Genomic DNA, 27,379 nt, shown 5'->3' with positions numbered 1-27,379 from the left:
TGCAATTGTCATAAGTGGAAAGTGCCTTCCAACGATTAGTTCTTTGATGGATCGGGCGGTTCGGGATATTCATACCTGGGCATCTAATGTCGGGTTGAAAGTCAATGCGGATTAGGCGGATATGGTCTTGTTTACAAAGAGGTACAAGGTCCCATATTGGACCAGGCCTAAGTTAGGAGGGGTGACCTTACAGGAGAAACCTTGCACAAAATATCTAGGAATCATCCTAGACAGTAAGCTGTCATGGAAGCTCAACGTGGAGGAGAGGGTCAAGAAGGCCTCAACGGCACTCTATGCATGTAAAAGAATGCTGGGGTGTACGTGGGGCCTATCGCCCTCTCTTTCTCATTTGGTTTTTACAGCGATTGTAAGCCCTATTCTATACTATGGAGTTCTTGTTTGGTGGAAAGCCACACAAAAAACAACATACCTAAAAAAATTAGAGGGGTTATGCAGACTATCGATGCTTAGCATCACGGGAGCCCTAAAAACAACCCCGACGGCTGCACTGTATGCCATTCTGCACATTCCACCTGTAGACTTGGTAGCAAAGAACAAAGCATTAACGACCGCAACCAGGCTCGGTTCTTCGGGGCAGCTCGAGCGCCGACCATATGGCCCTAGTAGTATAGCGTCATCAATCACAAGACGAGCAGACTACCTGATTCCCTATCTGCGCTTCGAGGGAGATCTTAAGGCCACAATAGAGGTGGACGGTTGGCGCAAGGGTGCGCAAATGGCGGACGAGGCGATACATGTGTACACAGATGGTTCCAAAGTAGTGGAAGGAGTAGGGTCTGCGGTATACTGTGCTGATCCGGAAATAAGCAGATCCTACAGGCTGCCGGATTACTGTAGCGTTTTCCAAGCGGAAATATTAGCCGTAACCAAAGCAGTAGAAACCCTGGAAGAGAATAGCTTAAGCTGCAACCGTGTTAATTTTCATATTGACAGTCAAGTAGCAGTTAAGGCAATAATCTCGCATAGCACAGCATCTAAATGCGTGTTAGAGTGTAAGAAGTCTCTGGAGAGAATCGGCACAGGGAGAAGCATACATCTATATTGGGTTCCATGGCATATTGGAATAAATGGGAATGAAAAAGCGGATGAACTAGCTAAAAGGGGCGCTTCGCTTGAAGCTTGCTCCGTAAACGTCCCAATTAGACTGGGCGAGATTAAGCGAAGGCGAGAGGTGCACATGATCGACCAAGCGGGAAAGGCGTGGGTTCAAGCGCGGGGCTGTAAAGTGTCGAAGATTATGTGTAGGTCTTACAACCTTAGACTAACAAAGTTGCTTCTATCATTAAAAAGAGAGGACTGTAGACTCATGACGGGTATTCTTACTGGGCACTGCCTTCTGGCGTCACATGCCTTTAAATTAGGCTTGGTGATATCAGATGTAGGAAGTGCGGGTTGGAGGAGGAAACGATCGAGCACGTTCTTTGCTAATGCCCTGCACTTGCCAGGCTAAGACTCCAGCTATTAGGAGTGATACAGCTGACAGATCTAGAAGCAGCAAGTGACTTAAGTCCTAGGAAGCTTCTAGTATTTGCCAAGAGGACGGAGTTATTTTATAACATAGGTCCTAGTTTTTGATAGGGTTTTTCAGTTTGGTCGTTAAAACAAAATTCTGGTAACTCCACGGACTCAATCAGTCTATGTGAGGTCCTCATGGACCGGCCAGTTCAACCTAACCTAACCTAACCTCTCAGCTGAGTATAAAAAACACAGCTAATATTTAGCTTCGCATACATACATAAGTATGCTACATCAGTGATGATAATGTAAATTAAAATCAAAATGACGGCGTAAATATTTCTTTTAGGATTCATTCATATTAAAAGCCACTTCTAGGCGAGGGTTTGTGCCCTCTGTTGGTGAAAAGCACAACCTATTTCAAAGAAAACATTGCATATTTCATGGCGCCTCAAATATATGCTTAAGCAAGGTGTCATCTCATTGCCACTTGTTTAACACCTTTTATTTGATACCCATATTATACAAACGCATTCTAGAGTCACCCCTGGTCCACGTTTGTGGCGATATCCCGAAAAGGCGTCCACCCATAGAACTAAGGCCCACTCCCTTTTAAAACACTTATTAACACCTTTCGTTTGATACCCATATTGTAAAACGCATTCTAGAGTCAACCCTGGTCCACTTTTATAACGATATTCCGAAAAGGCGTCCACCTATAGAACTAAGGCCCAATCCTCTTTAAAATACTCATTAACACCTTTGATTCGATACCCATATAGTACAAACAAATTCTACAGTCACCCCTGGTCCCCTTTATGGCGATATCACGAAACGGCGTCCACCTATGGAAACAAGGATCACTGCCTTTTAAAATACTCATTAACACCTTTCATTTGATACCCATATCGTACAAACAAATTTTAGAGTCAACCCTGATCCACCTTTATGGCGATATCCCTAAATGGCGTCCACCTATAGAACTATGGCTCACTCCCTCTTAATACTCTTTAATACCTTTCATTTGATACACATGTCATACAAACACATTCCAGGGTTACCCTCGGTTCATTTTCCTACATGGTTATTTTCCCTTATGTTGCCACCATAGCTCTCAACTGAGTATGTAATGTTCGGTTACACCCGAACTTAACCTTCCTTACTTGTTTAATTTAAAAGTGGCTGTCATAGTAGCCGATGACGTTTTGTAAGGCATCAAGCGGGAAACTGTCATAACTGGAAATCATTGTATAGTTAAGTCAAGCCTACAACGTGATTAGCTCACAGTATAGTATTTTGATTGTACCGAATATGACAATGTAGTAGCAATGTATCCCAGCCCAAAAAAACAGCCATGATCGGTTGTAAGCAACAAGGAATAATGGTTTCAATCCTGACAGATAAACCTTATAATAAGGTAAATATAATGCATCATAAACCTTATTATAAAACATTATTTTAAGCTTATTTACGCCACGAATAATCCTTATCCCTAGGGTAAACAATAATAGTTACATTCCAATGAAGCGTGATCCAGATACAGATAGAAATTTAATATGCAAATGCAGCAACAACGCTGTGAACCTGATATCTATCTGAATCAGTTTCGGATCAACAGGGTGGCTCTGTTGATTTGGGTTGTTGTGGAAATTTTTTTACAGCATACCCTCTGTTTTTGGTAGCACTTACACTCATATGCACTAGGACATCCGATATTTTACATATTTTTTCCACTCGAAACCTCACAAATTTAAACTTTAAGTCATTAAGGCTATAAAATAATTACATTATATTCATTTTAAGTCATGATAGAAAAACTATATATTTTTTATATGAAAGATACAAGAACCACAACATAATGTGCAAATGCTTTTTGCAAAAAGCTCATGGCAGAAGTAAAATTTTTAATATCAGCCTTTGGACGACTGCCGACGCCTTTACTAATCATTAGCAGTCAAGCTTTTTATAAGTGCAAAATCCCATACAATTTTATATGCAAAATGTATAGAATTTGTGGCATGGTTTGAAGAAGTACAATAATACTAGTTATTTGTTTGATAATTTATTTTAACTTTTTAAGTAAAATTTTATGGAGCGATTTGGGGAAAAAAGTTGAAAATAACAGGCACCCTATTATCTATGTATATATTAATACTGTAACAAAATTTCCATACAATTAACTGACAGGCTGTTTCGCATAGTTAGCATACGTAAAATCATATAAATAAAATAAAAAACAAAGAATCTGTTAAATAAAGACCTATGCATTTACGTGTAATTAAAATTTGTCCAAAAAATGGGCCGGTTAAAAATTACTTCTCTGTGCGCTAACAATTATTTAGGAACAGTTATTTTAGGATTTTGGTACAGACAAATATAGGTGTAAGTGGAAACAATGGGAAACCGTGTTTTATCCTTTCACCGTCTGATGCGTACGTATATGTATATATATGGATATGTAGGTGAAACATTTGAGCAACACCACTACGCAGCTTTTCGAATTTCGAATTCAGCATAGTATGTAGGTTTGTGTCTTAGAGCACTAACATAAATTTCGATATTTGTAGAGATTGTTCGAATTTACAAACAACTTTTCTATTAATTATAAACAAGTAGAGTAATATTTGTTAACGAAAATAGGCCTATGCACTGCGGCTGATCCATACGAATCGATTCATATAACTTTTATATGATTTTACGTATGCTAACTATGCGCAACATCCTGTCAATTGATTGTATGGAAATTTTGTTAGCGTATTAATATATATATATATATGGTGGGTAATATACGGCCAAGGCAATACGGCCGCTATGATGCCGGTTGCCGTTTTGACCTAAAATCAAGAAAGTTTTTGGAACGTTTTTTTCGTTTAATATACAACGTGAAATTTTCTGATTCAGTCAAGTTGCATTTAAATAATAATAAACTAAGTTGAAATAAAATAATATATAATAAAATAAAATAAGAAATAAAATAAATTAGCATAAAATACAATATTTAAAAATTTTTGTTATATTTTTGTAGCAAATTTATTATTTTTTTTTTTTCAATATAAAACGTACTTTATCTAAAATGAGAATTAAATCTGCAAATGGAAAAACATTTTCGTGCAAATTTGCCATTTATTGTTATAAATAAATTTAGTTTCAACAAAAGTTAACTCGTTATTGGTGATTTCATGTTTTTTTTAAAGCAACTAAAATAAAATCTCTTTTTGCATTTGAAGATTTAATTCTCGTGTTAGATAAAGTACTTCTTATATTGAAAAAAAAAAATAAAATAAATATATTTGCTACAAAAATATAACAATAAATTTTTTTTATTGTCTTTTATGCTAATTTATTTTATTTCTTATTTTGTTATATATTCTTTTATTTCAACTTAGTTTATTCTTATTTAAATGCAACTTGACTGAATCGGAAATTTTCACGTTGTATATTAAATGATAAAAAAACGTCCCAAATTTTAGGTCAAAACGGCAACCGGCATCATAGTGGCCGTATTGTATAGGCAGTATATTACCCCCTATCTATGTATATTGTAACGAATTTACTGAAATTCCGCTTATTTGCAACCTTCTGCTAACGTTCGAATCACTAAACTGTTGAATAAATAACTCCAATATTCCATAATGCAAAATGGTCTTTATTAAACTACTTTAAAAATAACACGTCTATTGCTCTACAGATAGCGTGCTTAAATTAAACTGACTTTCGTGCCTCAACTGCTGCTGCTTTTATAGTGTTTGGTTTCCTCTTTGACATATTTCTAGGCGGTTCTATTCTAGAATTTACTAGTTAGCAGCTATAAAATTACCAACTATAACTACGTTTATAGCGAGTGTTACTTGCAAAAATTATTGTCTACTTTTGAGCGCATCTCAGATAAGATATATGTATGTGTTTGTGCGTTTTCTCTCCGCTGCGTGTACGTACATATGTGTAGCCATAATGATTGATTCGTTTATGTAGATACAAGTGACTACCTGCTTCATTGTTGTTGGGGCTTCATTTACTTAGCATCAGACTAGTGATGTGAGTATCACTTAGTGTCACTAATATTCGTCACACTGCCCTCCACCTAAGTGTGATCGTCCCGATCAGACAAATCTCTCGATCTAAACGCTGCCAGCCTTTCCAAATGAACCACTTTCATTTTGGTTCGTGGTTTCCCAATGGTTTGTATGCGGTAGATGGTATCACTGATCTTCTTCACAACTTTGTACGGGCCTTCCCAACTGCACCGAATTTTGGATGGAACACCTTTCCGCCGGTGAGGGTTGTATAGCAGTACCAAATCTCCCTCCAAGAAACCTTCCGAATTATAGTTCTTGTCGTACCTGTGTTTCATCCTACTACTCATTACCCTGGGCCATTCCCTCACACTCTGTTCTTTGGTCAATGAACTACTTCACAGAGCTTGCGCTTGACGGATTAAAAATAAAATGTAAGTCGCGATAACCTCCGAAGAGATCTAAGGCCGAGCTTCTCTTCCAATTTGCGTCGTGCTCCTCTTGATTTTTCCCTACAAATTGGCCGGACGGGACCTACATGTTTTATGCCGACTCCGAACGGCATCTGCAAGGCAGATGAGTTTTCACTGAGAGCTTTTCATGGCAGAAATACAATCGGAGCGCTTGCCAGACACTGCCGAGGGGCGACCCCGCTTAGAAAAATTTTCTTCTAATTGAAAAACCTTATTTCTAAAATTTTGATGTTGCTTTGCCCGGGAGTTGAACCCAGGGCATACGGTGTTATAGGCGGAGCACGCTACCATCACACCACGGTGGCCGCGCTTGACGGATTGGCTTCACATAATCAGAATCGTTCCCACGTTTCACAACAGTATTGCGCCCTGGCTTGAAGCTACCCTCGCATTCCTTCTGCGAAATTCTTTCCTTCGTTTTCGTGCGTTCCTTTGGTTTTGTCAATGCCAGTGTTTCTATCGCAGGAACTTTTGATTTCGCTTTATTTGGCCCATTCGATCCATCAACTTTTACCCTTGACTTTCGTGGTCTTTGTCGAGTCTTCTCCGCCAGTAGTCGATTACTGCTGAACCCTTTTTCCAAACTAAAGTTAAGTGGTATATCCTGGTTCTTATAGCGCATATTCCTTCTGTGCATGTCGATCCTGATGTCATGGTCAACTAAGGAGTCCACTCCCAATATGACTTCATCAACGATCTCTGCCACAACGAATTTGTGTAGAACCATGACCTTCCCAATTAAGACCTCACATACCACTTCTCCCTAGACTTGGTTATACTTGCCAATGATCGTACGCAATCTTCTCTCCTGTTGACCAAATCAGATCGGATTAAAGAATGAGATGCGCCCGTATCTGCAGTCAGTACACGCTCTTTGCCATCGACATTCCCTCTGACGGTAAGACTGCTGGATTTTCTTCCAATTTGCGAGATAGATATCACAGGACATTCAATAGCTGGGGCAAGTTTTCGATCTTTACATTTGGCTCGCTCGTGCTTATCTCCTCTAGCTTTACGTTTACGGCCACCCAAGTTGGAACTACCAGGACCGGTGCTGCAATGACGAGCAATGTGCAGGGCCGCCGAGAGAAAATCCGGGCCCGGGGGCAAAAAAATACAGGCCCCAAACTAAAATGAACAAATTATAAAAATCAAAACTACCGTGTTTTACATATTTATATGCATTGTATATACATGTATATTCAAGCGTATACATGCATGCATGTATATTATATTCAATGAATATATATGTACATAGTTACGAACTATAATTTATCTACACATTCATACAGATCAACATATGAGTTTATATTGTTACGAATGTTAGCAACACTAAGGGGTATTGCCATCTCTATGCCGGTGCTAAGCAGTGACGTGAATGCACATCAATAATTTAATCATTTTGTGTACACCTCTGTCGGTACACGCAGCTGAGAGCAACGCACAAGCACATGCAGATATCTTATCTGAAATGCTCCTAAAGATATGCAATTGTGATTGCGGAAGTGTCGCTCACACATACAAGCGCATGGGCTATGACAGAAGCTATAAAAATTATAATTCTGTAGTTGTAGCTGAGAAATTTATATCTAAGTAAATTCTGGAAGCGCCTAGAAGATGCCACGAGGAAATGACAGAGTATAAAAGCATCAGCGGTAGAGGTGCTATGGGCAGTTTCAGTTACGCACGCTATCTGTCGAGCAATAGATCAGTTTCATTTAAGCTATCAGTCAGTTTGGTTATTAAGCAAGCTAGTTGCAAAGTATAAGTGTTATTGTGAAGTAATTTAATAAAGACCATTTTTCCATTATTAAATATTGGAGTTATTTATTCAACAGTTTAGTGATTCGAACTTAGCAGAAGATTGCAAATAAGAGGATTTGCAGTAAATTCGTTACAATATGTTTAAATAGAAATATACATATTTTTCATAAAGTATTAATATATTTGTAGAAGGTAAATTATTATATTGATTACAAGAAATATTAAACTTTAAAAATCGGTGAATAGAGGTATGAAAACTAATGGAAAAATAAGTACAGTTTATTACTTATAGAGTTTTATTTAAATATTGCATTAATTGTATGAAATAAATTTCTTTAAATTGTAATACAAATATTTTTGGTAGTAATTTGGTATATTAAAAGGGTTTTATTAACACAAGTGGGCTTTCCTGGCCTTAAAAGCTGCTTATCTATCATAGTGTCAAAATCCAACTTTCTCGCTGTTGGTGCTTCAATACAGAGCATGCCAAGTTCTGTAAGGCGTTCTTGAGTTGACCACGTTCAATGGAAGTTCTTTATCCTTGCAAGAACACTGAAAATACGTAGATCAACACAAATGTTAGGAAAAATTGTAGCTAGATTTAGAGCACAGGTAGCATTCAACAATTCAAATGGTGACAGATTTTCGTTAAAATTTGCTGAGTAAATGTGCTTCAAGTGGATCATTTCATCTCCTAAACTCTCGGAAACGTCTGAAATGTATTTGCTGACAAATTGAACGGCATTTTCTCGTATTGAAACCTCATCCATGTATCCAAATTGCCACAAAAAAGAAAAAGTGTTCTTCAAATTTTTCATGACATCAAATCGTTCGGTAATACCTGCAATAACCGAATCAACTATCACCAAAAAGGTGTTGTTTTTGAAATCAGTCCCGTGATCGTCTTTGATTGCCTCGTTCTCTTCACATTCATAAAAGTGTATTTTACTATTCCTTTTTCGAACGTCAGGAAGCTTTGGTGAGATTGCCAATCCAGTGGCATCTGTTTTTGCATTCGCATAAAATGTTTTCCCATTGATTTCTGATCAGATTTAAATCAGAGATCAAACTTTCTAAGTTTGTAACTTCGATATCGATCGTAGTATCCCTGGCTTGCAGAATAATGTTTCTTTCATTAATAACTGTCAAAATCTTGAGCCAAATGGAGGAAAACAAAATACATTCAAACTTGCTGATGTATTGAATAACGCCATTAACATCACCATATGTTTCCGCTGTCAAATTTAGCCCAAGTAACTCGTTTAGTGCCTGTTTCAATTCTTGGCTACGATTTGCAAAAGGCTTAACTGCCTCAACTTATAATTTATGTATTTTCTGTAAGCAAAAAGCTTGAATAGCATTTTGAGATTCCCGGCCCCCTCCAAAGCCCGGGGCCGGGGTAAATGACCCCCCACAGAAGCGACGCTATTTCCTGAATCAGAGCATGTGATACCGTTTCTGCGAATGTTGGCTTTGGGTTTGCGTATGTAGCTCGCTTTGTTTCGACGTCACGTATGTCATTTATAAAGCTCTGAATATTTACCCTTTCAGTGTATTCCACGGGTGCGTCCGCATTCGCTAAATGTGCCAGCCTTTCAACATCCGACGCAAACTCTTACAATGTTTCACAAAGCCTCTGGAAGTGGTTCAATAACTCCATTTGGTATATCTGTCTCCTATGCTCCGTTCCATATCGTCTCTCTAGAGCGCCCATCAATGCTTGATAATAGTTCCGTTCGCCCTCTGGAATGGTTTGTAAAATCTCAGCTGCAGGCCCTTTCAACGCCATGAACAGTGCAGCAACTTCATCTTCAGCATTCAGTTGTTCAATGCTGCGGTCTTCTCAAACTGTAAATTAAAGACCTGGAAAGGAACAGAGCCGTCAATAGATGGAGTTTTTACCTTTGGATTACTCGTTGAAACTGCCGGGCGATTTAGTTGCAACTGCTCGATACGTCCTCTCAAAGCATCGACTTTGGCCTCGATTTTTTCCTCAAACTGTACAATTTTTGTATCCTGGGTCTCCAGCTTCGATGATACCCTTATCTCCTGTGTCTACAGCTGCGACGATATGCGGGCCTCCTGTGCTTTCAACTGCTCAGCCAACTGAGATGTCATATATGTTTTCTGTTCTTCCAGTTGAGTTTCCATCTTGGATGTAATCTATGTCGACATTTCGGACATTTGTCCCAATATTGCAGCCAATATCATGTTCAGGTCTGTGTTCGCCATTGTGTGCGGTGTTTAATTAATCTCCTCGAATTTTGTTGTCTCATCGCCATCAAGATGAAAGACATACTCTTCCACATCAATTCCTTCTAATTCCATTGCCTCTCGTAGTCGTGCCTGAAGTTCGAGTTAATTGCCGGTTGTATTCAATCCACGGCTCTCCAACTCCTTCTTCAGTTGCTGGATCTCCAATTCACTTAACTTTGCCATGTCCTTGCTTTCCTCTGGAACTTATTCAACAATCCCACTTCTGACACCAATTGTAACGAATTTACTGCAATTCCGCTTACTTGCGACCTTCTGCTAACGTTCGAATCACTAAACTGTTGAATAAATAACTCCAATATTCGATAATGCAAAATGGTCTTTATTAGACTACTTTCAAAATAATACTTCTATTGCTCGACAGATAGCGTGCTTAAATCAAACTGACTTTCGTGCCTCAACTGTTGCTGCTTTTATAGTGTTTGGTTTCCTCGTTGACATATTTCTAGGCGGTTCTATTCTAGAATTTACTAGTTAGTTAGCAGCTATAAAATTACCAACTATAACTACGTTTATAGCTTCTCATATGCGCGTGTATATGGGAGTGTTACTTGCCTCCAGATACCTGACGCCCTCTGGTTGTAATTAGTCTTGCTGGGATATTGGGGGCTATGTCCCAGCTGACCTACCATCCCCCATACTCGTGGGTATATTTATGGATCAAAAAAATATAAAAAACAAACAAAATGGAGCTGAACAGCTCCCAATAGATCAGGTCGATTGCGACCTTTCGGTGCAAGCCGAATCAGCTGTCGCCACAGACTTGCCGGGGCCGAATAGTCTCCTGCATGACGGGGAGATGGCAGATGTGTGGGCCTGCAGCATGCAAATCGGGTAGAGTCACAATCCACAGTCTCGCCGGAGGATGAAGATAGGCTCCTTGCCTCTCCGGAAATATTGTCAAAACCTGTGGAAAGCTGTGCATCAAATGTCGAGGCAACCATGCCTCCCCATCGTGATGCAACAGCCAAGAAGTCGGCAACTTTCAGGGATGTCCTGCGTTGGGTAAGGCTGGGCATTATACCTCCCGACTATCCAGCCACGGTCTGGTCTTCAGGGGAACTGAAGGCCATACAGAAGGCCATCCTGGTAGAGCTGATGAGCCAAAAATAGGGTGCTATAAAGCCCACCTTCAGCGGTTGCACACCTCGCCCAGGCTGGCTTTCTATCACCTGCAGGGATGCAACCACCGCGGAGTGGTGGGCTATCGCCCCAAAGCTCACTCCATGGCCAGGTGCCAAGCTGAAGGTGGTATCTGATGCGGATCTACCACGTCGCATCATTCTCGTGGGGTACTTTAAGGAAGAGGAATGCCCCTCAAACGACGACATCTTGAGGTTAGCTGAGGCCCAAAATGTCGCTTGAGTACCAGGAACTGGAGAATCCTCAACCGGATTCGAAAGTCCACGGTGGCGGAAGTTACTGTAGCCGTCGATCCGTTGTCTGCGGAGCTATTAAAGCAACGTAACTACTTGATTTTCTGTGAGTTTGACAGGGTCAAGTTAAGGCCCAACAAGAAGACATCCCTGGCCCTGGTAAATATAAATACCAGCGGCAGTGACAATAAGGGTGAGGGGGATGATACGGTTGACGATGACAAACCGTGCTGTTCGACGAACCAGAAGGTATCTAGTAGGCATTTACCTACTGAACAGCAGGATTTTCCGAGTCAATCGGACACAACTCCCAAAAACCTTCTCAAGAAGAGCCCATGACTTCTGGGTCTAGTGTTGGCCCACAGAGGCCAAACGAGGCAGCGACAGTCCGCCAGCCTGTACCCCAAAGCCCGGCAACAAGGCAACCACCTCCTGGGAGCCCCAATGTCAGGAAAGGGAACAAAAAAGGACGAGAACGAACGGCTGAAGAAGCCGTAATGTCGCTTAACAATAGGGCAAGGAAGGTGGCTACACGTGGCCGCAAAGACCATAAATAGTGTCTCCCCTCCCTATCAAAGTCCAAAAGCGAAGACGTCTGAAATGTCTTCAGGTGAATATTCACCATGCCAAGGCAGCCTCAGACGTCCTAATTAAAAAAATTGCAGAAGAAGGTCTGGGAATTCATTCAAGAGCCCTGGATTCAACACGGTGCCGTAAAAGGCCTGAACAGTACAGATGGTAAGTTAATTTATGCCACCAGTTCTCGCCCAAGAGCGGCGATGCTTTTAAGCAACAAACTAATGTTTCTTCCACTTTTACAGTTTATGACGTCTGATCTCGAAGCAGTTTGGGCTAAAATTCCAACCCCAAGAGGCGAACAAGAGGCAATCTTGGCCTCTGCCTACTTTCCGGGGGAGGAAGAAAACTGATTCCCGCGGCTCTACTGGTGTCGCCTTTTATACTGTTTGGTTTACTCGTTGAAATTTCTAGGCGGTTCTGTTCTAGAATCTACTAGTTGGTTATCTGCTATAAGTTTCTCAGCTATCATCAGGATAAACGACATACTCGTCCATATCGATTCCTTGCGAGTCCATTACCTCTCGTAGCCGTGCTTGAAGCTCGATCTTATTGCCGGTTGTATTCAATCCACGGCTCTCCAACTCCTTTTTCAGTTGCTGGATCCTCAATTCACTCAATTTTGCCATGTCCAAGTTGTATTCCCAATCTTCATAATTTATTCAACAATTCCTCTTCTGACACCAATTGTAACGAATTTTGTGAAATTCCGCTTATTTCAAATCTTCTACTAAGGTTCGAATCACTAACCTGTTGAATAAATAACACCACTATTCAGTAATGCAAAATGGTCTTTATTAGACTACTTTCAATAAATCTACTATTGCTCGACAGATAGCGTGCTTAATCAAAACTGATTCCCGCGCCTCTACTGGTGTCGCCTTTTATACTGTTTGGTTTACTCGTTGACATTTCTAGGCGGTTCTGCTCTAGAATCTACTAGTTGGTTATCTGCTATAAGTTTCTCAGCTATAACTACAGATGCACAATTTTTATAGCTTCTCTCACAGCTCATGCGCGTGTATTTGTGAGCGACACTTATATTGCATATCTCAGATAAGATATCTGCATGTGTTTGTGCGTCAAGTCACTGCTAAGCATCGGCTAATATTGGTAACAATATATTAGGGGCTTTCGATAACACAACACATCAAGCTATCGAACAAACTATGATTGGCAAGGACATAAGCCTTATAATAATACGATGGGTGCTGTCTAAGTTAAAGAGTAGAAAAATCCATTTGGAACTGGGAGGCACAACTGAATCGATTGCGGCCACAAGAGGCTGCCCACAAGGAGTTGTGCTCTCCCCTCTCCTGTGGACCCTGGTCATTGATGACTTCCTTCAGTTAATGAAAACCAAGGGATTTGACACACAAGGATATGCAGATGACCTAGTTATTTACATCACAGGGATGCACGAAGATACAATATCAGATCGCATGCAACAAGCCCTTTGTATCATAGAGACGTGGTGCGATACCAAAGGATTGTCTATAAATGCTAACAAAACTTTTATAGTGTCTTTCACCCGGAGAAGGAAAGTATCCATCCCAGAACCATCCCTGGGTGGTACATAAATACAATTCTTAATGGAATGCTCATTTGGATGCTATCCTAAACAAGGCAACAAGAGCTTTCTTCGCCTGTACTCGTCTCTACGGCAAAACATGGGGGATTTGTCCAAAATTGGTATATTGGACATTTAATACTGTCGTAAGGCCAATAGTCACCTATGCTTCTCTAGTTTGGTGGCAGAAGGCCACGCAAAGAAAGGCAATGGCTAAATTAAGCAAACTGGATCGACTAGTTTGCGTTGGCATAACGGGTGCGATGAGAACCGCCCCTGCTGACGCACTTAGTGCTTTAGTGAGAATACCTCCCTTCCCTATTCTGATAGAGAAAGAGGCAACACTAGGTGCACTAAGACTTCCAAATATTTCTGAGTTGAAGGAAATATGAAAGTAATAAGAAAATTCATAGGAAATCCCTCATTACAACTGTGTGACGTAATGTCCCCTAAGCTCAGAATCTCACGGAACTTTGAAGTGTCCATTGTGGGCAGGACCCACTGGGAAATAGGGCATCCTTATAACGACCCTGGCTCAGAGGTCTGGTACACGGATGGATCGAAATTCGAAGACGGAAGAACTGGAGCTGGCATCTATGGGCCAAACTTCAAAAAATCGATACCAATGGGATGTTACCCCACCATATTTCAGGCAGAAATTCATGCAATAGAGGTCTGTGGTAGAGAATGTCTGCGGAGAGGCTCAACATCGAAGAGCATCTACATTATGTCGGACAGCCAGGCGGCACTGCGTGCCTTGCAATCCTGCACAGTTACATCTAAGCTAGTGGATGAATGCACTGAAATCCTTAATGCCCTGGGAGCCAAAAACAAGGTTTTGTTGGGATGTGTTCCCGGAAATCAGGGACATGAAGGTAATGAACATGGAGATTACCTAGCAAAGCAGGGTGCTACATCAGCATTCATGGTCCAGAGCCCTTTTGTGGACTCACAAAAGCACACACCAGGGAAACTATTAGTAACTGGGAAACTAAACAATTCAGACGTCACTGGATTGGTTGCCCAGGGCAAAGGCAGGCCAAACTGTTTATACTTCCGGAAAAGAAAGTATCAGCCAAACTCATTAACCTAAGCAGGGAGGACCTAAGAAGTCTTACTGGGTACTACACGGGATACTGCGGTCTACGATATCACCTAAGTAAATTAAATATATGTGATACCCAAATTTTTCGTTTCTGTGAGCTGGATGATGAAACGCCGGTTCACATTCTCTGCGAATGCGTCGCTCTAGCTAGGCAGAGACTATCCCATCTAGGTGGTAGGACTCTTAATTTCTATGCGATATGGAGTAAAAAGCCTGAAGAGGTACTTAGATACATCGAGAGCCTCCAGATACAAAATTAGGCTGAAAGGTCTTGCACAATAGATCTGCACAAAGGTCGCAGTGCTTCCAGACCTATTAATAATAATAATAATACTTGCACAAATTATTGCCTACTTTTGAGCTTATCTCAGATAAGATATATGCATGTGTTTGTGCGTTTTCTCTTCGCTACGTGTACGTACATATGTGTAGACATAATGATTGATTCGTTTGTTATGGCTTCATTTACTTAGCATCAGACTAGTGATGTGAGTATAACTTAGTGTCACTAATATTCGTCAGAATATATTAATACGCTAACAAAATTTCCATACAATCAATTGACAGGCTGTTTCGCACAGTTAGCATACGTAAAATCATATAAAAGTTATATGAATCGATTCGTATGGATCAGCCGCAGTGCATAGGCCTATTTTTGTTAACAAATATTACTCTATTTGTTTATAATTAATAGAAAGAGTTTTTTGTAAATTCGAACAATCTCTCGAAATTTACTGTCGTGCCCGAAAGTGCGCCATCTGTAGGACCAATTATGTTAGTGCTCTAAGACACAAACCTACATATAAATAGCTGATTTTTTAGGCTAACTCTGTAATATTTTTTGCTTTTGGAAAAATTACCTATTTGAAAATAAGCTGGCAGAAAAATAGTGGCATAACAGCTTAAATTCAATCAAGAATTGAAAATCTCAACCAAGCGATTTGTAAAAAAAGCTAATTTCATTTTTGCCACTTACCAATAGTGGCCTCTACCAAAATCCTAGAAAATCGTTCCAAAATAATTTGTAGCGTACAAATAAATCTTAAATAGAATTCATTTTTGATCGGCCCATTTTTTGTGGCAAATTTCACTTACACGTAAATAAATAAAAAAATAAATAAATGTAAGGCGCGATAACCTCCGAAGAGATCTTAGGCCGAGCTTCTCTTCCAATTTGCGTCGTGCTCCTCTTGATTTTCCCTACAAATTGGCCGGACGGTACCTACATGTTTTATGCCGACTCCGAACGGCATCTGCAAGGCAGATGAGTTTTCACTGAGAGCTTTTCATGGCAGAAATTCATCCGGAGCGCTTGCCAAACACTGCCGAGGGGCGACCCCGCTTAGAAAAATTTTCTTCTAATTGAAAACCCTTATTTATAAAATTTTGATGTTGCTTTGCCCGGGGTGCGAACCCAGGGCATACGGTGTGATAGGCGGAGCACGCTACCATCACACCACGGTGGCCGCCACGGTGGCTTACACGTAAATACATAGGTCTTTATTTAACAGATTCTTTGTTTTTTATTTTAAGTGCTTACAAAAAAACATGAAATCACAAATAATGAGTTAACTTTAACTAAATTTATTTATAACAATTAATGACAAATTTGTCCGAAAATGTTTTTGTATTTGCAGATTTAATCCTCATTTTAGATAATGTACGTCTTATACTGAACAAAAAAAAATAATAATTTTGTTACAAAAATATAACAAAAATTTTTAAATATTGTATTTTATGCTAATTTGTTTTATTTCTTATTTTATTTTATTATATATTCTTTTATTTCAACTTAGTTTATTATTATTTAAATGCAACTTTACTGAATCAGAAAATTTCACGTTGTATATTAAACGAAAAAAACGTTCCAAAAACTTTCTTGATTTTAGGTCAAAACGGCAACCGGCATCATAGCGGCCGTATTGCCTTGGCCGTATATTACCCACCATACATATATATATATTAATACGCTAACAAAATTTCCATACAATCAATTGACAAGATGTTGCGCATAGTTAGCATACGTAAAATCATATAAAAGTTATATGAATCGATTCGTATGGATCACCCGCAGTGCATAGGCCTATTTTCGTTAACAAATATTACTCTATTTGTTTATAATTAATAGAAAAGTTGTTTGTAAATTCGAACAATCTCTACAAATATCGAAATTTATGTTAGTGCTCTAAGACACAAACCTACATACTATGCTGAATTCGAAATTCGAAAAGCTGCGTAGTGGTGTTGCTCAAATGTTTCACCTACATATCCATCTATATACATATACGTACGCATCAGACGGTGAAAGGATAAAACACGGTTTCCCATTGTTCCCACTTACACCTATATTTGTCTGTACCAAAATCCTAAAATAATTGTTCCTAAATAATTGTTATCGCACAAAAAAACTTTAAAGAGAAGTAATTTTTAACCGGCCAATTTTTTGGACAAATTTTAATTACACGTAAATGCATAGGTCTTTATTTAACAGATTCTTTGTTTTTCATTTTATTTATATGATTTTACGTATGCTAACTATGCGAAACAGCCTGTCAGTTAATTGTATGGAAATTTTGTTACAGTATTAATATATACATAGATAATAGGGTGCCTGTTATTTTCAACTTTTTTCCCCAAATCGCTCCATAAAATTTTACTTAAAAAGTTAAAATAAATTATCAAACAGATAACTAGTATTATTGTACTTCTTCAAACCATGCCACAAATTCTATACATTTTGCATATAAAATTGTATGGGATTTTGCACTTATAAAAAGCTTGACTGCTAATGATTAGTAAAGGCGTCGGCAGTCGTCCAAAGGCTGATATTAAAATTTTACTTCTGTCATGAGCTTTTTGCAAAAAGCATTTGCACATTATGTTGTGGTTCTTGTATCTTTCATATAAAAAATATATAGTTTTTCTATCATGACTTAAAATGAATATAATGTAATTATTTTATAGCCTTAATGACTTAAAGTTTAAATTTGTGAGGTTTCGAGTGGAAAAAATATGTAAAATATCGGATGCCCTAGTGCATATGAGTGTAAGTGCTACCAAAAACAGAGGGTATGCTGTAAAAAATTTTCCTCAACAACCCAAATCAACAGAGCCACCCTGTTGATCCGAAACTGATTCAGATAGATATCAGGATCACAGCGTTGTTGTTGCATTTGCATATTAAATTTCTATCCGTATCTGGTTCACGCTTCATTGGAATGTAACTATTATTGTTTACCCTAGGGATAAGGATTATTTGTGGCGTAAATAAGCTTAAAATAATGTGTTATAATAAGGTTTATGATGCATTATATTTACCTTATTATAAGGTTTATCTGTCAGGATTGAAACCATTATTCCTTGTTGCTTACAACCGATCATGGCTGTTTTTTTGGGCTTGGATACATTGCTACTACATTGTCATATTCGGTACAATCAAAATACTATACTGTGAGCTAATCACGTTGTAGGCTTGACATAACTATACAATGATTACCAGTTATGACAGTTTCCCGCCTGATGCCTTACAAAACGTCATCGGCAACTATGACAGCCACTTTTAAATTAAACAAGTAAGGAAGGTTAAGTTCGGGTGTAACCGAACATTACATACTCAGTTGAGAGCTATGGTGGCAACATAAGGGAAAATAACCATGTAGGAAAATGAACCGAGGGTAACCCTGGAATGTGTTTGTATGACATGTGTATCAAATGAAAGGTATTAAAGAGTATTTTAAGAGGGAGTGAGCCATAGTTCTATAGGTGGACGCGATTTAGGGATATCGCCATAAAGGTGGATCAGGGTTGACTCTAGAATTTGTTTGTACGATATGGGTATCAAATGAAAGGTGTTAATGAGTAATTTAAAAGGCAGTGATCCTTATTTCCATAGGTGGACGCCGTTTCGTGATATCGCCATAAAGGGGACCAGGGGTGACTCTAGAATGCGTTTGTACAATATGGGTGTCAAACGAAAGGCATTAATGAGTATTTTAAGAGGGCGCGGGCCTTAGTTCTATATGTGGACGCCTTTTCGGAATATCGTTATAAAAGTGGACCAGGGTTGACTCTAGAATGCGTTTCTACAATATGGGTATCAAACGAAAGGTGTTAATAAGTGTTTTAAAAGGGAATGGGCCTTAGTTCTATGGGTGGACGCCTTTTCGGGATATCGCCATAAACGTGGACCAGGGGTGACTCTAGAATGCGTTTGTACAATATGGGTATCAAATGAAAGGTGTTAATGAGTATTTTAAAAGGGCGTGGGCCTTAGTTCTATAGGTGGACGCCTTTTCGAGATATCGCCATAAAGGTGGACCAGGGGTGACTCTAGAATTTGTTTGTACGATATGGGTATCAAATGAAAGGTGTTAATGAGTATTTTAAACGGGCGTGAGCCTTAGTTCTATAGGTGGACGCCTTTTCGAGATATCGCCATAAAGGTGGACCAGGGGTGACTCAAGAATTTGTTTGTACGATATGGGTATCAAATGAAAGGTGTTAATGAGTATTTTAAAAGGGAGTGGGCCTTAGTTCCATAGGTGGATGCCTTTTCAAGATATCGCCATAAAGGTGGGCCAGGGGTGACTCTAGAATTTTTTGTACGATATGGGTATCAAATGAAAGGTGTTAATGAGTATTTTAAAAAGGAGTGGGCCTTAGTTCTATATGTGGACGTCTTTTCGGGATATCGCCATAAACGTGGACCAGGGGTGACTCTAGAATGTGTTTGTACGATATGGGTATCAAATTAAAGGTATTAATGTGGGTTTTAAAAGGGAGTGGCCCTTAGTTGTATATGTGAAAGCGTTTTCTAGATATCGACCAAAATGTGGACCAGGGTGATCCAGAATTTCATCTGTCGGGTACCGCTAATTTATTTATATATGTAATACCACGATTTCGCCCTGCAAAACTTTTTCATTTTCTTCTACTTAATATGGTAGGTGTCACACCCATTTTACCAAGTTTTTTTCTAAACTTATATTTTGCGTCAATAGAACAATACAATTACCATCCCTTTTTTCGTATTTGGTATATAATTATGGCATTTTTTCATTTTTATTAATTTTCGATATCGAAAAAGTGGGCGTGGTCATAGTCTGATTTCGGCCATTTTTTACACCAATACAAAGTGAGTTCAGATAAGTATGTGAACTCAGTTTAGTAAAGATATATCGATTTTTGCTCAAGTTATCGGAAGGACAGACGGTCGACTGTGTATAAAAACTGGGCTCGGCTTCAACCGATTTCGCCCTTTTTCACAGAAAACAGTTATCGTCCTAGAATCTAAGCCTCTACCAAATTTCACAAGGATTGATAAATTTTTGTTCGACTTATGGCATTAAAAGTATCCTAGACAAATTAAATGAAAATGGGCGGAGCCACGCCCATTTTGAAATTTTCTTTTATTTTTGTATTTTGATGCACCATATCATTACTGCAGTTGAATGTTGGCATAATTTACTTATATACTGTAAAGATATTAACTTTTCTTTTAAAATTTGAATTAAAAAAATTTTTTTTTTAAAAGTGGGCGTGGTCGTTCTCCGATTTTTCTAATTTTTAGTAAGCAGATATATAGTAATAAGAGTAACGTTCCTGCCAAATTTTATCATGATATCTTCAACGACTGCCAAATAACAGCTTGCAAAACTTCTAAATTACCTTCTTTTAAAAGTGGGCGGTGCCACGCCCATTGTCCAAAATTTTACTATTTTTCTATTCCGCGTCATAAGTTCAACTAACTTACTAAGTTTCATCGCTTAATCCGTATTTGGTAATGAATTATCGCACTTTTTCGATTTTTCGAAATTTTCGATATCGAAAAAGTGGGCGTGTTTATTGTCCGATATCGTTCATTTTAAATAGCGATCAGAGATGAGTGCCCAGGAACATACATACAAAATTTCATCAAGATACCTCAAAATTTACTCAAGTTGTCGTGTTAGCGGAGAGACGGACGGACGGACGGACATGGCTCAATCGAATTTTTTTTCGATACTGATGATTTTGATATATGGAAGTCTATATCTATCTCGATTCCTTTATACCTGTACAACCAACCGTTATCCAATCAAAGTTAATATACTCTGTGAACTCTGCTCAACTGAGTATAAAAAGGGTGTGTGTACTTATGTATGTATGTATGCGCGTGAGAAGCTATACTTCTTTGGCATCATTAAACTAGGCAAAGGGCTGCCTATACATACAATTTCGGGCAAATCGAATAGTGAATAGAACTTGTACGAATAGATCGGTCGCTGGTCCACTTTCCGGAAAGAAACTTCACAGAAACACTCTCCAGGTAGCTGTGAACCTATCTGCAAATTAGAATAAAACCAGCGGATTGGTTTCGGAGTCCATAAGTAGCATACAAACATATTTACAGCTTTCTTTATACCAAGTTAGAACGCTACTTGTTATATAATGCATTAAACTATCCGTATTGCTACAAAACTATGCGTGAGAAATTCAAAAAGTTTACATCAGTTTGTTAAGGCAGAGTGACAAATTCTCACGTATATTTTTCTATACGTGTGACCAGCCTTCTCTTTTATGTTCACTAAATTCTGCATTAAGCTTTCATATATTTTTCTCTTTTCGATATGCTATTCTTTAAGCGCCAAATACACGACACGAACATTCCCGTTATGTCATGTTTCTGCGACCTTTTCTGTCGTGTATGGTGGTGTTTGCCAGTTCGCGCAAATGTTCGCCAAAAATCAAAATATTTTAATTTTTGGCGAACATTTGCGCGAACTCTTCGTGCGTGTATGGCGAAATAGCTCATAATCGTAGTAATTTCTGAACGGAACAGACGTGCGCGGAAAAGTAAAATGGACAATAAAAAAATTCTGAGTGAATTTATTGAAATGTATAAATGTTTGCCATCTTTTTTTTACGCTTAATTGCCACAGCGAGCAATATTGCTGCAGCACAATTGTTGTCCGTATTCACCGCTGTCTGAAAGGCCAAAAGTTCGTACGGTGTATGGCCAAAGCTGCGAACAAGATTGCGGAATGTTCGCGGAAATGTTCGTGTCGTGTATTTGGCGCTTTAGCGTTATGGCATAAATAACATATTATCTAGCTGTTGTATTTATGTGATATTCCTAAAGCCGGAGTCATTGGTGCCGTATGTCGTATCGCTGTATCCGTATCCCTAACGTAATCAGCTGTTTATCGTTACGATGGTAAACCAAAACCCAATTGGTTGGCTACGATACGGTTACGACCTTAGCGGCACCAATAATCGATTGCATTGATTCTCATAAGGTTGGTAGAATCAGCTGTTATAAGGTTACCGATACGGTTACCGATAAAGCATGAATGTCTCCAGCTTAATGCATATATAATGAAGTAAATAACAAATTATCTAGCTGTTATACTTATCCCATAGTCCTAACGCATCTATAACGAAAAAATAACATTTAAATTTTTTATAAAATTTTTATTAAAATGAATTATAAAATTAACAAAATTTTATATTTTGGTAAAATTAATTAAGTTTAATATTTAAAAGTTAATAAATAAATTAGCTGTGTGTTCTAATGGTATATTCGCTTGTATATCACCTTTCATGGCAAAGAACTGAGCATGACCAGCAACCACTGAATTTTCTTCGAAATCGCAAACGTGCACCTTACCTGTAAAAGCGAAATCACGCAAACATTCCATTGTGTGTAAATGCCATACCGAGAATTTTGGTCCACCGTCACAAATTAACCAATCATCATTTGTAGAAACAGCACCAATCCATTTGCCATATTCCGGCCCCATCAACTGTGTATTTTCGCCTGGTAATAACTTGCCTGTTGATTCTTTTTGTTGTTCACTCCAAAAGCGTACGGTACCATCTTCCGATGCTGAATATATTTGTCCACTATCACTGCCGGTTACACCATCTTTATAATCCGTGCGTCCACGATAGCAATCTTCAAAATTTAGTTGATATATAACATTGTCACCATACCCGGCATATAAATAATCCGTGCCTACACGCAGCCACAAAAAGTTAACATCTGGTACTGCATCTACGTCAAGCGGAATTTTTATTTCCCATTTCTGCAATGTACTCAATTCAAGCTTTTTTTCATTCCATGCGAGACCATATATGACACTAATGGCGCAAGCTATAAGGAAATTACGATGCAAGCAAAGGCTATGAATTTCCGTCTGTTCGGCTTGCGGGAAGATGCGCACCTTGGAGCATGGTGCATTGGTGTTCTCAAGATCCTGTAGATTGTTGTACGAAAAGTTTTTTTTAGCATTTTTAAGTACTTTTTTATATCTCGACTACTTACTCTTGTACAAAAATATCACCAAAGCGATTACCGGCAAACAAAAATCGGCAAGATTTGGTAATCACTTGTGAAATAACATTTTTATACATGGCTTTCAACTTTTAATCTCTCATATCTTTTCTTCATATTATAATAGCTTTTGAGCACTAATACCAGATTAAACTCTTACATTTCCATAATCAACCCTGACATACAAAATTTATGTCCCGATTGCAATGTGTCCCCACATGACACCAACCATCTCTTCAATTGTAATGTGGAACTAACGCCTCTAACACCCCTTTCATTATGGTCCATCCCTGTCGAAACAGAAAGTTCGTTGGACTCCCGTTAGAGGATATTGATGACAATTTGTGCTCGGTCGCAGCTATTAGGTGGGGCGAAACATTGCTACAACAACAACAACAACAACAGCACCAATAATTGGATAAATAAAATTTTGGTCATTGCAGCCTATTTCTATTACATACATATACAAAAAGTGTTGACTAGCTTAATCAAATCTAAAAGCAATTAGTGCTATAAAATTACTGTTTTTTTTAGTTTTTTTGAATATTATTATTTGTTAATAATCGCACTTGACATTTGTCCATAATGGCTCTTGTTGTGCACTGACACGTCTGGCAAGAAAGCAAAACAAATGAGTGGGAATGCATACAATAGACAATAATGCAAAAATGATATCTCTTCTTCCCTCTCTGACATTCAGCCAGAACACAAACATAAATAAAAGTTCCATGTACTTTGTTTTTGTAAATCGATGGATTACTGTCAAAATCGTAATGCGCCGGAAGATGTAGCAAATCATATCAAAACAAGTAAGGAAGGCTAAGTTCGGGTGTAACCGAACATAACATACTCAGCTGAGAGCTATGGAGACAAAATAAGGGAAAATCACCATGCAGGAAAATGAACCTAGGGTAACCCTGGAATGTGTTTGTATGACATGCGTATCAAATGGAAGGTATTAAATAGTATTTTAAGAGGGAGTGGGCCATAGTTCTATAGGTGGACGCCATTTAGGTGGACCAGGGCTGACTCTAGAATTTGTTTGTACGATATGGGTATCAAATGAAAGGTGTCAATGAGTATTTTAAAAGGACGTGTGCCTTAGTTCTATGGGTGGACGCCTTTTCGAGATACCGCCATAAAGGTGGACCAGGGGCGACTCTAGAATTTGTTTGTACGATATGGGTATCAAATGAAAGGTGTTAATGAGTATTTTAAAAGGACGTGGGCCTTAGTTCTATGTGTGGACGCCTTTTCGAGATATCGCCATAAAGGTGGACCAGGGGTGACTCTAGAATTTGTTTGTACGATATGGGTATTAAATGAAAGGTATTTTAAAAGGGCGTGGGCCTTAGTTCTATAGGTGGACGCCTTTTCGAGATATCGCCGTAAAGGTGGACCAGGGGTGACTCCATAATTTGTTTGTACGATATGGGTATTAAATGAAAGGTGTTAATGATTATTTTAAAAGAGCGCGGGCCTTAGTTCTACAGGTGGACGCCTTTTCGAGATATCGCCATAAAAGTGGACCACGGGTGACTCCATAATTTGTTTGTACGATATGGGTATTAAATGAAAGGTGTTAATGATTATTTTAAAAGGGCGCGGGCCTTAGTTCTACAGGTGGACGCCTTTTCGAGATATCGCCATAAAGGTGGACCAGGGGTGACTCTAGAATTTGTTTGTACGATATGGGTATTAAATGAAAGGTGTTAATGAGTATTTTAAAAGAGCGTGGGTCTTAGTTCTACAGGTGGACGCCTTTTCGAGATATCGTTATAAAGGTGGACCAGGGTTGACTCTATAATGCGTTTGTACAATATGGGCATCAAACGAAAGGTGATAATGAGAATTTTAAAAGGGAGTGGGCCTTAGTTCTTTAGGACGCCTTTTCGAGATATCGCCATAAAGGTGGACCAGGGGTGGCTATAATGTGTTTTTACGATATGGGTATCAAATAAAGGTATTAATGAGGGTTTTAAAAGAGAGTGGTGGTAGCTGTATATGAGAAGGCGTTTTCGAGATGTTGATCAAAATGTGCACCAGTTTGACCCAGAACATCATCTGTCGGGCTAATTTATTTATATATGTAATACCACGTACAGTATTCCTACCAAGATTCCAAGGGCTTTTGATTTCGCCTTGCAGAACTATTTCATTTTCTTCTACTTAATCTGGTAGGTGTCACACACATTTTACAATTTTTTTTCTAAAGGTATATTTTGCGTCAATAAACCAATCCAATTACCACGTTTCATCCCTTTTTTCGTATTTGGTATAGAATTATGGAATTTTTTTTTAAATTTTTCGTAATTTTCGATATCGAAAAAGTGGGCGTGGTCATAGTCGGATTTCGGCCATTTTTTATACCAATACAAAGTGAGTTCAGATAAGTACGTGAACTAAGTTTAGTAAGGATATACCGATTTTTGCTCAAGTTATCGTGTTAAGGGCCGAGCGGAAGGACATATGGTCGACTGTCTATAAAAACTGGGCGTGGCCTCAACCGATTTCGCACGTTTTTAGAGAAAACAGTTATCGTCCTAGAATGTAAGCCCCTACCAAATTTTACAAGGATTGGTAAATTTTTGTTCGACTTATGGCATTAAAAGTATCCTAGGCAAATTATATGAAAAAGGGCGCAGCCACGCCCATTTTGAAATTATCTTTTATTTTTGTATTTTGTTGCACCATATCATTACTGGAGTTGAATGTTGACATAATTGACTTATATACTGTAAAGATATTAAATTGTTTGTTAAAATTTTACTTTAAACAAATTTTTTTTTTAAAACTGGGCGTGGTCGTTCTCCGATTTTGCTAATTTTTATTAGGCATACATACAGTAATAGGAGTAACGTTCCTGCCAAATTTCATCATGATATCTTCAACGACTGCCAAAATACAGCTTGCAAAACTTTTTAATTACCTTCTTTTAAAAGTGGGCGGAGCCACGCCCATTGTCCAAAATTTTAGTAATTTGCTATTTTGTGTTACAAGTTCAACTCACCTACCAAGTTTCATCGTTTTATCCGTCTTTGGTAATGAATTATCGCACTTTTTCGGTTTTTCGAAATTTTCGATATTGAAAAAGTGGGCGTGGATATAATCCGATATCGTTCATTTTAAATAGCGGTCTGAGATGAGTGCCCGTGAACCTACATACCAAATTTCATCAATATAACTAAAAATTTACTCAAGTTATCGTGTTAACGGACAGACGGACGGACGGACATGGCTCAATAAAATTGTTTTTCGATGCTGATGATTTTGATATATGGAAGTCTATATCTATCTCGATTCCTTTATACCTGTACAACCAACCGTTTCTAATCAAAGTTAATATACTCTGTGAGCTCTGCTCAACTCAGTATAAAAATAGAAATCAGCTGTCACCGTGCTACCACCGCCATAGCCAGGACACACTTTTTTTCGTTGTAGAGGAGATGACAGCTGAATATTTTGTATTTGTATACGTGAATGCGTTAGGCAGTTTTTTGCTGGGTATGTATGGGGTATTCCATCCCATTTCGACCAATTTTGAACCCGACCCCTTTAGAATTGGCTGAAAGTGTTTCTTATTTTTCTAGCTTACGAAAGACGTTTTTCAGAATTTTTTCAAATATTTTCATCCAACTCAAAAAAAGTTATGAATTTTTAAAAAAACACCGTTTTTGTTTTCAAAATGCTATAACTTCTTCAAAAATTGACCGTTTGGGATCTTTTGTTTTTAAATGTACTTTTCGGAAAAAATACAAAAAAATTTTTAAAGTTTCTTTTTTGTAATTTTTCAGTTTTTCGAGATTTTTCGAATTTCGCCATTTTTTTTTTATTTCTCATAAAAAACTTTAATCAATTCTGCAATTATCCCCACTAATCCCGGAGTGGTCCGATTTTTTTTTATTATTTAATTGAAAAAAAAAACTTAAAAAATTTTTTTGTATTTTTTCCGAAAAGTACATTTAAAAAAAATTAAAAAAAAGATCCCAAACGGTAAATTTTTGAAAAAGTTATAGCATTTTGAAAAACACCCCGTTCTTTTTTTTAAATTCATAACTTATTTTGAGTTGGACACCATTTTTGTTTTCAAAATGCTATAACTTTTTCAAAAATTAACCGTTTGGGATCTTTTTTTTTTAAATTTGTTTTCAAATGCACTTTTCGGAAAAAATACAAACAAATTTTTAAAGTTTTTTTTTTCAATTAAATAAAAAAAAAAAAATCGCCCACTCCGGGATTAGTGGGGATGATTGCCGAATTGATTGAAGTTTTTTATGAGAAAAAAAAATGGAGAAATTCGAAAAATCTCGAAAAACTGAAAAATTACAAAAAAAAAAACTTTAAACATTTTTTTTTATTTTTTCCGAAAAGTACATTTAAAAACAAATTTAAAAAAAAAAAAGATCCCAAGCGGTCAATTTTTGAAAAAGTTATAGCA

At 38.1% G+C, this 27,379-nt stretch overlaps 1 protein-coding gene and 1 pseudogene across 4 annotated transcripts in view; one reads left to right on the top strand and one right to left on the bottom strand.

Annotated features, from left to right (window-relative positions):
- Positions 1-27,379, top strand: part of L (zinc finger protein Lobe) — a 427,741-nt gene that overhangs the window by 35,673 nt on the left and 364,689 nt on the right. The window lies entirely within an intron of this gene.
- On the bottom strand, positions 22,145-23,045 carry LOC137243190 (THO complex subunit 6-like; annotated as a pseudogene).

Source organism: Eurosta solidaginis, chromosome 3, assembly GCF_040869045.1.
Source record: "Eurosta solidaginis isolate ZX-2024a chromosome 3, ASM4086904v1, whole genome shotgun sequence".
NCBI classification, from domain to species: Eukaryota; Metazoa; Arthropoda; class Insecta; order Diptera; family Tephritidae; genus Eurosta; species Eurosta solidaginis.
Note: the sequence above shows the minus strand (reverse complement) of the source record. Positions and strands in the feature narration are given on the sequence as shown.